This window comes from Telopea speciosissima, chromosome 1, assembly GCF_018873765.1.
Source record: "Telopea speciosissima isolate NSW1024214 ecotype Mountain lineage chromosome 1, Tspe_v1, whole genome shotgun sequence".
NCBI lineage: Eukaryota > Viridiplantae > Streptophyta > Magnoliopsida > Proteales > Proteaceae > Telopea > Telopea speciosissima.
Window position 1 is genome coordinate 61,647,161 of NC_057916.1, and position 17,139 is coordinate 61,664,299.

At 41.5% G+C, this 17,139-nt stretch overlaps 1 pseudogene; it reads right to left on the reverse strand.

The window, feature by feature from the left end:
* Window positions 1–2,710: 2,710 nt before the first annotated feature.
* Window positions 2,711–3,301, reverse strand: LOC122663549 (annotated as a pseudogene).
* Between the last annotated feature and the right edge of the window lie 13,838 nt (window positions 3,302–17,139).

Consider the following 17,139-nt stretch of genomic DNA (forward strand, 5'->3'; position numbering starts at 1 on the left):
ATTCCCTAAGAAAAGAGAATATTCTCTTCTCTTTCCTCTTTTACAATGCCTTGAATCCTAAGAAAAAAGAAAAAAAAAAGAAGAAGAAGAGAAGATTGTTTACATAGACCTTCTATTTCTAGAAAAATAAACTTCCAATTCTAACAAGTGCTTCCTTTTCTTTGTAGATATCTTCTCCAAGCAATAAAATCAAAGCATCTTTGATTTTTCAACCTTTCATAGATGAGAAAATATAAATCTATCCCAAGTAGAATTCCAGAAGTGCCCTTGAGAAGTTGGAGGAGAGAGAGAGTAAGGGTGATGACTAGGATTCCTTCAAGAATAAATAAAATACCCATTCTATCCTTTAGAAAACGTGGAGCATGGGGTGCTTATATAGGCCTCACCATTGTGTTCCTTGCGAAAAATCACCCAAAATAGACCCAAATTTCGTCCAATTCGGAGTTGGGGAGCCCAAGATATCTCAAGTTGAAGTTGGACTGTCCAGAGTCTTCCAAATGGAATCTTTCGGGTACAGTAAAGTAACTTCTGATAATTGTGTTAAGGCTCTTGGAATCCGAACTTCCGCTTCACTTTGTCCCCATCCGACTGTCAATAATTATAAATAAACCCCTGTACACCATTTTCGCTCGTCGTTACGGAAACGACCATAACTTCTTCGTTTCAACTCGGAATCAAGTGTCGTTTGAACCGTTGCGAAGTTGACTCGATTGGCTATGCATCCATACTATTTTACACCTCAAAAAAGCTTAAAAACATCTCCTTAACATCATCTCCTCCATTTTCACATAATTCACCTAAACCCTGAAAAGCACAAGAAAGCACCGAGTAACTCTGTCCAATGTGGTAAAATGTATACTTTATGCCTTAAGATTTCACACATAAATGTGCTCATCAGATTTCCCCACACTTGAACGTTACTTGTCCTCAAGTAAAGCAAAAGATAAACTAACCTAGAATGCAAAAAAAAAAATCCTAACTCACTTTCGTAGGAATCACGGTTGCACTTAGCATGTGCAACAAGCCTTTCAACCCATAGGTTACCCCTAGTGGACGAGTTGTGTCTCGTGGGTGTTTGCAGTGAATATACACCCAAAACTCAATAAATCAAAAAGAATGATGTAAAATTTTCTCATGGCATAAGTAAGATAGGGCACACAATCTCAAAGAAATACTCAACTAAAGATTAAGGAGCCAAAGGTTCCCCCACACTTGAATTTTATCACCCCACATCAATGCAAGTAACAAACATGCATCAAGGTCAAGGGATCTCCTCATATTTTCTAAACACTACTCACCTTCAAGTAAACCACTCATAGCACTGATGGAACCAAAGACTTAGGCATTGAGTATTTTTTACCATACTTTCTTTTCCAGGCATTAAGGCAAAAGCTTTTTTTTTTCTTTCTTAACAACAAACTCTTTTTCTACTCTACTACTGTTCTCTAAATGACATGGTGGAGCATACACTAGACACCCAAATACTTGGTAGCTTTGCTTTTTGCATGTATCCATAAGACATTGAGACATTGATGCAAGAGTTTTTTTTTTTTTTTTGAGTTTCCTTCCAAGGAATTTCGATCAAGTCACCCTGCTTCATGAGGCACAGTGCCCTGTCTAGTCCCAAGGAATTCCACTTTTCTTTCTGTTTCTCTCTCTTTTTTTTTTTTTTTTTTTCATTCACTTTCACTTTCATGCCTTGCCACAAACAAATTGGTCTCAACTACTAGCCAAAAGATCAAAGGGGTCCATAAACACATAGAGGAATCTAACCATCACATGAAGTAGCACTTATATTTTCAAACTCAATCCCCATCACCGGATACAAACCAACTACCATCCTTGAAAAGGGATTTTTTTATTATTTTGCATGCTAGGAGGGCACCTAATTCCCTCTCACTCTCGCTTTGCAAATCGAAGAGACTTATGCACATAACCAAAAACTATCGCCACAATCAAAATTCACAAAATTCACAATTAAAGTCCAACACACCCCCCCACACTTAATTCATGCAGTGTCCTCAATGCATGCAGAAAAGAAAGAATAAGGACAAGGGAGGGGATACATATTAGGATATCAGGGGTCAAGGTAAAGAGGCTCATGGAGATTCATGACCTCTTCTTCAACTGGAGTAGGCATCTCTATGTACGGCTTCAATCTTTGGCCATTGACCTTGAAAGTAGCTCCTGTACTTGGATTGAGGACTTCAACAGCCCCATGAGAATAAACTTTTTGAACAATATAGGGGCCATCCCATCTAGAACGTAGCTTACCTAGAAAGATATGTAAACGAGAATTGTACAATAAAACATTCTGGCCTACCTCAAAAGATTTTCTCAAAATGTGCTTATCATGGAAAGCCTTGGTTTTTTCCTTGTAAATCCGGGCATTCTCATATGCCTCATTCCTAAGCTCTTCCAACTCAGATAGTTGGAGTTTCCTATGGGCACCTGCAATGCGTAGGTCAAAGTTAAGCTTCTTGATAGCCCAAAAGGCCTTGTGCTCAATCTCTACAGGTAAGTGACATGCCTTTCCATACACCAGACAGTATGGAGATTGACCAAGATCGATCTTGAAGGCTGTCCTATGGGCCCACAACGCATCTACCAACCAGTTAGACCAATCCTTGCGGTTCGGGTTGATGGTTTTCTCAAGAATTTGCTTGACCTGCCTATTTGAAACCTCAACCTGGCTACTGGTCTGGGGATGGTAGGGTGTGGCCAACTTATGGACGACACCATACTTTTTCATGAGGGCCTCAAAAGGCCGATTACAAAAATGCTTGCCCCGATCACCAATGATAGCCTGGGGAGTACCAAAATGGGAGAAGATGTTCTCCTTCAGAAATTTCACAACCACCTTGTGGTCATTGGTCTTACAAGCAACTGCCTCAATCCATTTGGACACATAGTCCATAGCAAGTAATATGTACAGGTTACCAAAAGAGTTAGGGAAAGGCCCCATGAAATCAATACCCCATACATCAAACACCTCAACCACCAGAATTGGGTTGAGGGGCATCATATTTCTCTTAGTAAGACGCCCTAAGGATTAGCATGAAGAACATGCGTCTTTAAACAGACTAGGCCAATAAAATTCACATTGTAAAACTTTGGCCACAGTCTTATTAGGCCCAAAATGGCCTCCACAAGCCTGATCATGGCAAAAAGATAAGACAGATTGTTGCTCATGATCAGGGACACATCTTCGGATTACTTGATCTGGGCAGGTCTTAAAAAGATAAGGATCATCCCAAAAGAAATACTTAACTTGTGAAAAGAAACGATTCTTATCTTGGGTGGACCAATGTACAGGTGTCACACCCGTAACCAGATAATTAACAATGTCAACAAACCAAGGTTCACTAGACACTGCCATCAGATACTCATCAGGAAAATTCTCGTTGACTAGAGAATCAACAGTCAAGGAATTAGGCAACCGGGATAGATGGTCTGCAACCAAATTTTCACACCCTTTCTTATCCCTAATTTCAAGATCAAATTCTTGTAACAAAAGAACCCACCTAATGAGGCGAGCCTTGGCATCTTTCTTCTGCATAAGATATTTGATAGCTGCATGGTCAGTAGAAACAATCACATGTGATCCAACCAAGTAGGGCCTAAACTTCTCTAAAGCAAACACAACAGCTAAAAATTCTTTCTCAGTGGTGGTATAATTAAGCTGTGCATCATTAAGAGTCCTACTTGCATAATAAATCACATGGGGCAATTTGTTGATTCTTTGCCCAAGAACAGCCCCTATAGCAAAATCAGAGGCATCACACATAAGCTCAAATGAAACTGTCCAAGTTGGAGCTTGAATAATGGGGGCTGAGGTCAAAGCTCTTTTCAATTGCTCAAAACTATCATGACACTCAGAAGAGAAATCAAATGGACAGTCCTTTGCCAAAAGATAAGTGAGAGGTCTAGCTATCTGGCTAAAGTCCTTGATGAATCTCCTGTAAAAATCTGCATGGCCAAGAAAAGATCTAATGTCCTTCACACTCTTGGGTGGTTGTAAATTAGCAATAAGGTCCACCTTAGATCTATCAACCTTGATCCCTTCTTTGGACACAATGTGACCAAGAACTATACCTTGCTTTACCATGAAGTGGCACTTCTCCCAATTCAGGACCAAGTTCTTTTCTATGTTGAACCAAAGAGAGATGATGCAAGCAATTAGAAAAAGTAGAGCCGTGAATAGAAAAATCATCCATAAACACCTCTAGGAAGTGCTCTACCGTATCAGAAAAGATACTCATCATGCACCTTTGGAATGTAGCAAGGGCATTGCAAAGTCCAAAAGGCATACGCCGGTAATCAAAGATTCCATAAGGGCATGTGAAAGTGGTCTTGTGTTGGTCCTCTAGAGCAATAGGAATTTGGTTATAGCCTGCATAACCATCAAGAAAATAATAATATTCATGGCCAGCTAGTCTCTCTAACATCTGATCAATAAAAGGCAAGGGGAAGTGGTCCTTCCAAGTTGCCGCATTCAATTTCCTATAGTCAATGCACACTCTCCATCCCGTTTGGATACGGGTTGGAATCAACTCATTATTGGCATTCTCAACTACAGTGACTCCTCCTTTCTTAGGCACAACCTGCACAAGACTCACTCATTGACTATCAGAAATAGGATAAATGATGCCATGATCCAAGCATTTTAGGATCTCTTTCTTGATTGCCTCTTTCATCACAGGGTTAGCCCTCCTTTGGGGTTCCCTAGAAGGTTTGGAACTCTCCATCAGATGTATATGATGTTGAACAATGGAGGGGCTAATACCTTTGATGTCAGACATGGTCTAACCTATGGCTTCCTTATGGTCCTTGAGAAGCTTAATCAACTCTTATTCCTGAATAAAAGTAAAATCAGAAGCAATAATAACAGGAAGAATATGATCATGTCCTAAGAAGGCATACTTGAGGTTGGAGGGCAATGCCTTCAACTCTAATGTGCGGGGCTCAATAATAGAGGATTTGGGAATGGAAGTGGATAGGGGTCCAAGGGGCTCCAAAGGTGGTTGGATGCTCCAGACCTCAGATAAGGGAGTATCATCAACACCCTCCAATTCCTGCATACATTCTTGAAATCCCGAATCAAAATCAATCTCAAAGAACATATCAATATCATCGGGAAATCCTTGAAGCATATGCACCTCTTCATCCATGTCAGGCTGCTTGCCCAACCTAAACACATTGAAGTCAACAGAAGTATTGCCAAAAGATAATTTCATGAGACCATTCCTGCAATTGATTAAAGCATTACTAGTAGCTAGGAATGGTCTACCCAATATGATTGGGATTTGGTCCTTGAAGTTGGCAGTGGGTTAGGTATCTAAAACAATAAAATCCACAAAAAAAATAAATTCCCCAACTTTCAACAAGACATCCTCAATCATTCCCTTAGGAACTTTAACCGATCGATCTGCAAGTTGAAGAGTAATTTTGGTCGATTTTACTTCTCCCAATCCCAGTTGTTGGTAGACATGAAAGGGTAAGAGATTCCCACTTGCACCAAGGTCCAATAAGGCATGATCAATAGTAGTATGGCCTATAGTGCAAGAGATGGTAGGGCTTCCAGGATCCTTATACTTGGCTGCTACTGGCTGTGAGATTAGAGAACTAATGTTAGCAGCCAAGAGTGTCTTTTTGGGCGCATTGGTGGTCCGTTTTTGGGTGCATAAGTCGTTGAGGACTTTAGCATAAGCGGGGATCTGGGCAATAGCATCCAACAAGGGGATATTCACCTGAATCTGTTTAAACACATCCAATATCTTCTCCACAGAAGGAGACTTCTTGCTAACCAACCTATTTGGGAAAGGGGCAGGTGGGGTATAAATTCTTTCAGGGTTGGTCTTTTTAACTTCCTCAATAAAATCCTCTTTGGTTTCCTCAACAAATCATCTGGTATATCTTTAGGTTCATCAGATGAACCTGGAACAGTAGGTACTTCAATGACCTCTTCAGAAGGGGAAGAGTCAATAGGAGTATGAGATGGTAAAGACTGAGGTGCACTAGCCTGTTGATACTCACGGCTACTCCTTAAAGCATAAACAATATTTACCTATCTGGAGGGCCCTTGGTGCTGTTGGCCTTGTGCAACATTGGTTGGAGGAGCTTGTGTACCTTGCTGAATATGAACCTGATGCCTAGGATTTGGCTTAGGCTGGCTAGGTAACTTCCCTGTTTTCCTCTCATGCAGGATTGTGACAAGCTGGGTGAGTTATTTTTCCATGTTATTGTGGCTTGTCATGAGAAGAGCTATCTTGTTGTCCATCTCATTCAGTCTTGTTGCCTTTCCTGTATTGGTAAACCCTGGGGGTTACTGTTACGGTGCAAGGAGAGGAGGCCTAGCAGAATTAATAGAAGGTCCTGGATGAGGACGAGGGGGAAAGGGGTTAGGAGATATTCCTTGGCTTTGTGCTGCATAGTTGGGCCTTTGGGCACCAACCTGGCCTTGATGGTTAAAGTTGGATGGGCCTGCTTGGTTCCCTTGATTCCATGAGAAATTGGGGTGATTTCTCCATCCTAGATTGTAAGTATTGCTATATGGGTTATTTTGGTAGAGAGCACTTACATTCTCAGTGCTAGAATTGCCCACCAAGGTGCTGGGGCATTCCTCAGAAAGGTGTCCAGGGGTTTGGCACCAAATGCATACCGACACATGGTTGACCTGGTTGACCGGATTAACTGGTATAGACTCTTTAAGAACTATGGACTCCAACTATTTTATGAGGCTGTCAAGTTTGGCCTCCTTGGCTGGCATACCCTCAATGAGATACCCCTTAGTGGTCCTTTCAGCCTCTTGGGAAGATTCCCATTCCCTAGTCTTATCAGCCAAGTTGGTTAAGAATATCCATGCATCATTCTCCTCAGAAAAAGAAGTAAAGCCTGCTGGACACATAGACTCTACAAGTTGCTTGGTCTGATAATCAATACCCTCATAAATAATTTGGCATAGCTGCCACAAGTCAAAACCATGGTGAGGGCATTCTAAGAGGAGGTCCTTGAATCTTTCCATGAATTTAGAAAAGGACTCATGTGGTTTCTGCCTGAACTGGAGGATGTCACTTTTAAGCTTATTGGTCTTGTGAAGAGGGAAGAATTTTCTCAAAAAGACAATGGTGAACTCATCCCATGTATTAATGGAGTTTGTTGGCAGTCCATAGAGCCACTTCTTGGCCTGGTCTTTCAGGACAAAGGGTATAAACCTAAGCCTAACTGCATCATCAGTCAAATTCTGGACCTTAATTAGAACACAGACCTCCTCAAATTCCCTAAGGAAGAGATATGCATCCTCATTAGCCATCCCATGGAAATGGGGTAGCATGCTGATGAAGTTGGTCTTGAGTTCATAGTTATTCCCTGTAACAACAGGCAGACTAATGCATGAGGGTTGTGCAGCCCTGGTGGGTTAAAACCTATCCTTAAGAGTCTTGGGTTGTTGGTCACCCATGGTCAAAGGTGGTAGAGAAGGTGGTCTTCTAATAAGACGATTACTTGAATCACGAGTCCACACCTTAGCCACCTAAACTGATATGAGGTCTCCTTTAGAAAAATTAAAGAAAAATAAAACACTTAAAAAAAAAACTAGAAATAAGAGGGAGCCCAAGGTAGATAGTGCATCTCTATCCCTCAAAAAATGAAACAATGGTTCAAAAGCTGTAAGGATGCCATATAGGTTGACAGCAAGGGAACCCGTATAGTCTTCTATAGCCACCTACGTGTGACTCCAATATGGATTCTGATGTAGAATGGAGGTCTACTATACGTTTATGTTTCCAACACTCTTACTATGTCATTTTCCTGTTATTAAGAGTGGTCACCTCCAAAGATAAGTCACATGTCAATCCACCCAACCAAGTCAAGATGTAGCATCATAGGTAACTTAATCCTATGAGGGACACCAAAAGATGGAGGGTTGAAGCATATGAAGGACTTTAGATTGGGCGCACACTATTTGAAACAGAAGAGAAACAAGAAGAGATTTTTAAAAACTGATTTTTTTTTTTCAAAAAAAAAAGAAGAAAATAATAAACTAAAACATTTCGAATTACTTAAAAAACAGATAAATAAAATGGACAATACTCTCCCCGGCAACGGCGCCAAAAACTTGTTTGAGTTAAAATAAAACCGCAAGCGTACGGGTCAATCGTAGCTACGGGTCGAACACGAGGAGATATATGCCACTCTATTTAACTAACTTAAAAGTAATGCAAAGTGAACCAAATTAAAGTGTTAAATTAAACTAATTAAACTAACAAAAATCAATGCATCCTAACTCATAAGCATCTAACAAAATTAAGGGATTAAATCGGCGTCCTAACACATGAGTATCTAACCTATCAAACTAAAGCGAATTGAAAGAAATAAAAATACATCCACACATACTAACCATATAAAAAGAAATAAGGGAATAAAAAGGCATCCATAAACCACAACCATATAAAATTAAAATAAAAGAAATAGAGGGGGAACAAGAAGAAGATAGAGAGAGATAGAGGAAATGGAGAATGAGATTGAGAGTTTAGATAGTAAAACCTGGATGTGCTTGCATGAATGTAATTGAAAAGCTTGAATACTTGTATAAACTTACCATGGCCTCCTCTTCTAAATCTTCAAGTCTTGTCATCAACTTAAGAACTTAGACTAGAAGGCTTAAAACCTAAACTAGAATTAAGAAATTACAACCCAATTGAAGACTTAAATTGAAATTAAAGAATAAACTAAACCTAATATAACCATTAACTAAAAATCATAAAAGCAAACTAGAACTTAGAAAAGCCAAAAATCATAAATTAGAAGGAGAAGAAGAGAAGAAATTTCACTAAATGAATGAGCCATTTTTACAAGAGAGGTAGGGGTATTTATAGGTACAAGAGAGGAGAAGAGAGACGATGGAAGTGTAGGAGAAATATTCCCTAAGAAAAGAGAATATTCTCTTCTCTTTCCTCTTTTACAATGCCTTGAATCCTAAGAAAAAAGAAAAAAAAAAAAAAAAAAAGAAGAAGAAGAGAAGATTGTTTACATAGACCTTCTATTTCTAGAAAAATAAACTTTCAATTCTAACAAGTGCTTCCTTTTCTTTGTAGATATCTTCTCCAAGCAATAAAATCAAAGTATCTTTGATTTTTCAACCTTTCATAGATGAGAAAATATAAATCTATCCCAAGTAGAATTCCAGAAGTGCCCTTGAGAAGTTGGAGGAGAGAGAGAGTAAGGGTGATGACTAGGATTCCTTCAAGAATAAATAAAATACCCATTCTGTCATTTAGAAAACGTGGAGCATGGGATGCTTATATAGGCCTCACCATTGTGTTCCTTGCGAAAAATCACCCAAAATAGACCCACATTTCGTCCAATTCGGAGTTGGGGAGCCCAAGATATCTCAAGTTGAAGTTGGGCTGTCCAGAGCCTTCCAAATGGAATCTTTCGGGTACAGTAAAGTAACTTCTGATAATTGTGTTAAGGCCCTTGGAATCCGAACTTCCGCTTCACTTTGTCCCCATCCGACTGTCAATAATTATAAATAAACCCCTATATACCATTTTCGCGCGTCGTTACGGAAACGGTCATAACTTCTTCGTTTCAACTCGGAATCAAGTGTCGTTTGAACCGTTGCGAAGTTGACTCGATGGGCTATGCATCCATACTATTAACATCTCGAAAAAGCTTAAAAACATCTCCTCAACATCATCTCCTCAATTTTCACAATAATTCACCTAAACCCTGAAAAGCACAAGAAACACCGAGTAACTCTATCCAATGTGGTAAAATGTATGCTTTATGCCTTAAGATTTCACACATAAATGTGCTCATCAGAGATCATAGAAAAACAGTCGAGAGATCCGGAGTTGTGGAAGATTATTAGAGGCATCCAACAAGGAACTTGGGAGGACCCGGACTTCTCAATTTCTAGTGATGTAGCGCTGAAATTTAGAGATAGATTGTGCATCCCAGCTGATTATGATGTGTAGAATCGAATTCTCAAAGAAGCCCATAATTCATCATACTCTATACACCCGAGCAGCACAAAGATGTACAAGGACCTAAAGGGGTATTACTAGTGGATCGGAATGAAGGAAACCGTAGCACTGTATGTTTCAGAATGTCTTTCCTGCCAACAGATAAAGGCAGAAAGGCACAGACCACATGGGCTGTTGCAGCCATTACTAGTCCCTGAGTGGAAGTGGGACCATATTACTATGGACTTTGTAACTGGTCTTCCCTTGACAAAGAAGGGCATGAATGTAATCTGGGTGATCGTTGATAGATTGACTAAGTCGACCCACTTTATTCCTATAAAGGTTACTTATTCGTTGGATAAGCTAGCCTAGCTATACATTGATAGTGTAGTTCGCCTGCATGGTATGCCGGTCAGCTTCGTATCTGATCGAGACCCTAGGTTCACCTCAAGATTTTGAAAATGCCTTCAACAAGCTATGGGCACTCAGTTAAATTTAAGTACTGCCTTCCACCCTCAGACCGACGGGCAATCCGAGCGGACCATATAGACGTTGGAAGATATGCTCAGGGCATGTACCTTGGAGATGAAGGATAGTTGGGACTCGCATGTTCCCCTGATAGAATTTGCTTACAATAACAATTACCATTCCACCATTGGAATGGCACCCTACGAAGCACTATGTGGGAGGAAATGCAGCACGCCTCTCTATTGGGATGAAGTTAGAGAACGACACATGATAGGCCCGGAGTTAGTACAGGTCACATGTGAGAAGGTGGACATGATTAGAGAAAAGATCAAAGCGGCTCAATCAAGGCAAAAGAGCTACACTGATAATAGAAGAAAGGATATTGAGTTTGTAGTCGGAGAAAAAGTATTTCTTCGAGTATCACCAACCAAAGGCATTGTGCGCTTTAGCAAAAAGGGGAAATTGAGCCCAAGGTATATTGGTCCATATGAAATCCTAACAAGAGTCGGACCAGTAGCATACCGGCTAGTTCTACCTCCGACCCTCAAAGGTGTACATAATGTGTTCCACATATTGATGCTAAAGAAGTATATCACCAACCCGACACATGTACTTTCGGCTGAACCTGAATACCTTGACGCTGACTTGACCTACGTGGAGCAACTTAAAGAGATCCTGGCTCGGAAGGAACATAAGCTCAACAACCGCACTGTTACTCATGTCAAGGTTCGATGGGAAAACCACACCCCCGATGAAGCATCGTGGGAAAATAAAGAAGAAATACGTAAAGAATACCCTCACCTTTTCAGCCTATAAGGTACGTCAATTTCGAGGACAAAATTCTTGTAAGGGGGGAGGATGTTACGTCTGTGCCCAGACCTTGACCCGAACTCTGAATGTAGGTCTGAAACCCGATGGATCCTGGGTCCTACCCACTAGTAACCCGTGGTGCACCGACCCGATAATCATTTTTTATGGGAAATACCCGATGATGTCATACCTATCCATCTGGAGGCAGCTACCAGACTTGTGTTGCTATTCCATACATAAATTGATGGGCAACCTAAGGTACAGCCATTGCCTAATCAAAAGAGGATTTAAAATTGATAATAAATGTTTAAAATTGGGAGTGATGACCACAAATGGTGCAAGGACAATGCCTTTGGCATGGCACAGACCCTGGTGGGGCCTAGGTACAAAAATAGTAGGGATTTACCTACTGGTCCATCCCTATTGGTCTATTGGATCAACCAGTTGGATCGTTCAGTACTGCAGTACTGCTCAAAATCCATATCAGATGCGTGGGGCCCAATGTTTCGCACCCCGAATCACCTCCCCGTGCCGAAAATGACTCGTGGAATTATTGCCCACACAATGTGACCATGTGGGGCCCACATTGAAGCCATTTACCTTGAGAATGCATTCTTAGAATGTGTTTCTTTCTAAAACACACCATGCCAAACAAGACCTAGTGGCTAGGTCTATAAAAGACCAGCCTTAGCTCAGAAAATGCCCTGGTTATTTCGTTGAAGGAGAGGAAGAGAAGGAGAAGGAGAAAGAGAAGAGAAGAGAAGAGGAGAAGGAGAGCTAGAGCTTGGACCCATTAAGGGTAGGCCCCAAACCTAGCTGTCCTCTGCAATATACTTCATTTCCAGGGCTGTAACCTTAGGTATTTGTCTCTGTTAATGGCTACACAACCATGTTTTATGTGTCAACAAAGCTAAATATGTAGCACTAGTTTGATTTCTACCTAGAACCTTGCAAGTATGCCTAAATCTGTTATGTCTAGCCTAGTACATACCTGTGATAGAATAAATATAGGCTATAATTACTGAGAAACGGCTTTAATCAACTGATTTTCATGGCTATGGTTGGTTTTTAAAAGTGCATTTTGGATATGGGACTTAATAGCTCCATGGCATAATGATGCAAGGCTTTAATACCTAAACCAGAACCACCATAGCACTATTATGCATCTCCTTAGATAAATTTCTACTATTTCTTTCTAAAATAGCTATGCATGTTGGATTAGGAACCCAAACCCCCAAGAATCCCTTAGATGTTTGATCTATTGCTAGGTATATGTTAGATAGCATATATGGTACCCTACTACAGTCCTTGATTGTCCATACATGCACCCAACCCTGAGATCTAAGCCAAAACAGCCTGAACTGCTGAGATTTTCGTACTGCTTGTGCATTGGTCGATGGCAGTGGTCGATTGGATCGACCACAGTGGATCGACCACTGCAGGAAACTGAAACCTATGTAATCCCCAGCTTGCCCACAGGTCTGTAATGCCCTGTATGGTGTCCTACATGGAACCCCTGACCAAAACATGGCTTTGAACCCCCGTTGAAGCTGATTTGACTTTCCCTGGAAGGGCTTCGGGTGACTAAACTCATACCAAGCGTGATGGCATGATCCAAACCATTGTTGTAGCCAATGCAACAACAACAAAAGCCCCTAGTATGGAACCTTTTTGATTTTATGACTGAAACCCCTACTGGTCCATTACTATTGGTCGTCCAGTACCAATCAACCAGTGCAGCTCATGGTTATTTAACCTGACCCTAACCCCTGCATATACCCAAAATAGTGTCTGGGAACTTTTTGGCCAAAAGGCTTCAAACCCCTATGAGTTTGGGCCACTACAGCCTACTGGTCCATTGCCACTGGTCCATCCGATGGACCAGTGCCAATTGACCACTGCTGCTGTCATGGCAGTTTTGAGTCTTGCTTGGTCTAGGAGCTAGACCAAGGTTTCCCTAGCCTCCTGGGGTACTTTAACGAATCATCTTTAATTTATTTAATTAGGCTTTGAGTGTCAGCCCGGCGACGCATACTCGTGTGCTCTTACTGACCAGTAGTCTTCAGATCCGGCATATTTCAGCCAAGGTGAGTAGATATCGGATCACTCTTGTAGGTGTGATCTTGTGAACATATCGAAGATAACAAAGTTACCTTTATTACTATTATCTATTCTATATTAATATTTAAATTACTTTCGGATGTTGGAATTAACAGATGTAGTTATGGACTGTGGTTGTGAACATGTTGATTTAATAACTAATGAATCAAACGCGTGCTATGTGAACTGCTAGTTTAGATGTCGTAATAGATGGCTTGGAAATGAAAGGCATGGTGAGCCGTAGTATGGGCTGCGAAAGCACCGTGCATTTCATACTGGAAATGAGGTTTGTGGTAGCCTGTAGAATGGGATACGGTTGACACCACTCAACTCATACTTATCATATAGATCATTGGGCTAGGTGAACATACCCTTATGCTACAGCCCTTCCCAATAGGGGTGCAAGTATTGGGTGATCATGACTTCCTGAACAGTCGAGGGCAGCAGAAGCCGGGTCAAGTTGTCGTGGTTAACTTGGGCTCTACCAAGGGAGGGAGTCAGTGCTCCCGGACCAGCGCGGGTTCCACCCGCAATGATTGAGGTAGGAACTGAAGATCGATAAGGGAGCGACTGAGGTTGTTTCCTGAGTCATTGCAAGTAGCATATACCTAGTGACTTAGTTGTGATGTTAGGTGGACTAGAGTAATAAAATTGAACCCAGCATGTAGATTGATGATTGTGATGGTTGTACCTGCTTGCATGATCTTATATTCATTTGCTGGGCTCGGTGGAGCTCACCCCTCGTGGATTATTTCTTTTAGATGATTTTGTAGGTGGACATCTCCCTGAGTGGGAGGATCATTATGGATAATTTGGTGATGGTGATCATGACTATTCTGGTGTGGACCCCTACGGAGGTGATCCCTCTGATGCAGGTGCACAGGATTAGGTTGGAGGAGCTTATCTGATGGCGGCTGTCCTTTCTTTTTTATGTTCATAGAACATTCTTTTTGTGGATAGCCAATTGGCGCTTTTCTTTTGTATAGCTTACAGATGTAGCTTTTATATATTTTGTTTTATGATGCTGGGCTATGAAAAGGCCATGTATGTAGTTGTTATGAGATACTATAGGTGTGAACCTCTGTTAGACATTGTAATTATGGTTGTACTGTGGGTTATGAGCTACTATTAAACACTGTACTTTTGGTAGCTCTTCTATGAAAATATAATACTTAGCTTCCTTTGCACTCTGTTTCCAATTTTATATTGTAAATGTGGTGTGTGTCTGTTGAGTAGTGTTTGCTTCCGGATCCTAGAGTTTTGACAGATGTGGTTCGGCATCCGGGTTACCCGCCCGACCCACCTAGGGGGTGGTTCGGGGTGTAATAAGCTCAGCAGTAGTCTTACTTTAGTCGTTCTAGGAACTCTAAGACTTAGCTTCCATCCCTGCATATGTGCTATTTGATTCTGGCGCATCGCACTCCTTTGTCTCTAGTATCTTTACAAGTAGAATGAACATAACTCCAAGAAATATAGGGCACAAGTTTGTAGTGAGTACCCCGGCCGGAAGTGTAATAAGTTTGAAAGAGATGCTTGCCCCATAGAAATTTATGGGCGGAACTTGATGGCACGTTTGATCAAGTTCAACATGAAGGACTTTGATGTAATCTGAGGAATGGATTGGTTGTCCTCTCACGGAGCAAGTGTCATGTGTGCGGAAAGAAAGATTGTGTTTAAGCCTAAGGAAGGAGATGAATTTACCTATAAAAGTGAACTGGTGAGGAAGCCCAAGAAGGTGACGATATCCACACTCCAAGCGAAGAAGTTATTGGATGATGGGTGCCAGGGGTAACTGGCTACAGTCAGGGATACATAGTCAAAGGTAAAGCCATTGGAGGAGTTAGATGTAGTTTGGGAATTTCCTGATGTGTTTCTCGAAGACCTAACTCAACTGCTACCAGAGCGAGAAATGGAATTTATAATAGTTCTGATTCCTGGGGCAGCCCCGGTGTCTAAAGCACCGTATCGTATGGCACCTATAAAGTTGAAGGAATTACAAATTCAGTTGCAGGATCTATTAAAGAAAGGATTTATCTGGCCCAGTGTGTCGCCTTGGGGAGCACCGGTCCTGTTTGTAAGGAAGAAGGACGAAAGTATGCGTATATGCATCGATTATCGGGAACTGAACAAACTTACCATCAAGAACCGATACCCATTTCCGCGCATCGATGACCTATTCAATCAGCTGCAAGGCGCAAGTGTTTTCTCAAAGATTGACCTCAGTTCCGGGTATCACCAGTTGAGAATCAAGATCAGTGATAACCATAAGACTGCATTCAGAACGAGGTACGGACATTATTAGTTTTTGGTGCTGTCCTTCGGACTGACAAATGCCCCTCCAACATTCATGGATATGATGAATAGAGCGTTTCATGACGTTCTAGACAAGTACGTCATAGTCTTCATAGATGACACTTTAATCTATTCGAGGAATGCGGAGGATCATGCACATCACCTGAGGTTTGTACTAGAACGACTGAGGGAACATCAATTGTTCACGAAATTCAGCAGGTATGAATTTTGGCTCTGCCAGATAGGATTCCTAGGGCATGTAGTCTCGAGTGAGGGCATTAAAGTCGACCCCGGGAAGGTCAAGGCGGTCCTTGAATGGGAGACACCGAAGAATGCCACAGAAATCCATAGTTTCCTGGGACTAGCCAGTTACTACCATTTCATTGAAAACTTTTCACTAATATCGGCGCCCATGACTCGTCTAACCAGGAAGGGAGCGAAGTTTGAATGGTCAGATGCTTGTGAGAAAAATTTTTGTGAGCTTAGAAGATTATTGGTGTCAGCTCCGGTTTTGACCATCCCTGATGGAACAGGTGGCATGACTGTGTACACAAATGCGTCTAGAACTGGCTTGGGCTGTGTATTGATGCAAAAAGGGAAGGTGGTCGCTTATGCATCAAGGCAACTAAAGGAACATGAGAAGAACTACCCCACTCACGACCTAGAGTTAGCAGCGGTGGTTTTTGCTTTGAAAATTTGGCAGCATTATTTATATGGCGAGAAAAATGAAATCTTCAGCGACCACAAGAGCCTGAAGTACTTCTTCACACAGAAGGATCTGAACATGACACAGAGAAGGTGGTTGGAACTAGTAAAGGATTATGACTGTGACATATAATACCACCCCGGAAAGGCCAACGTAGTCGTAGATGCATTAAGTAGGAAGGCCCAGACATAATCCCTTACCTCCCTAGCTGTTAGTGAGAAATTGATTGAGGAAGCCAGAAAGTTTGATTTGGAACTAATGATTGATGGGACAGCAGTATTATTGGCTGCCTTGGATGTCCAACCATCAATCACAGATGAGATCATAGAAAAATAGCCGAGAGATCTGGAGTTGTGGAAGATTATTAGAGGCATCCAACAAGGAACTTGGGAGGACCCAAACTTCTCAATTGCTAGTGATGGAGCATTGAAATTTAGAGATAGATTGTGCGTCCCAGCCGATTATGATGTGCAGAATCGAATTCTCAAAGAAGCCCATAATTCACCATACTCTATACACCCGGGCAGCACAAAGATGTACAAGGACCTAAAGTGGTATTGCTGGTGGATCAGAATGAAGGAAATCGTAGCACTGTATGTTTCAGAATGTCTCTCCTGCCAACAGATAAAGGCGGAAAGACACAGACCACATGGGCTATTGTAGCCATTCCAGTCCCTGAGTGGAAGTGGGACCATATTACTATGGACTTTGTAACTGGTCTTCCCTTGACAAAGAAGGGCATGAATGTAATCTGGGTGATCGTTGATAGATTGACTAAGTCGGCCCACTTTATTC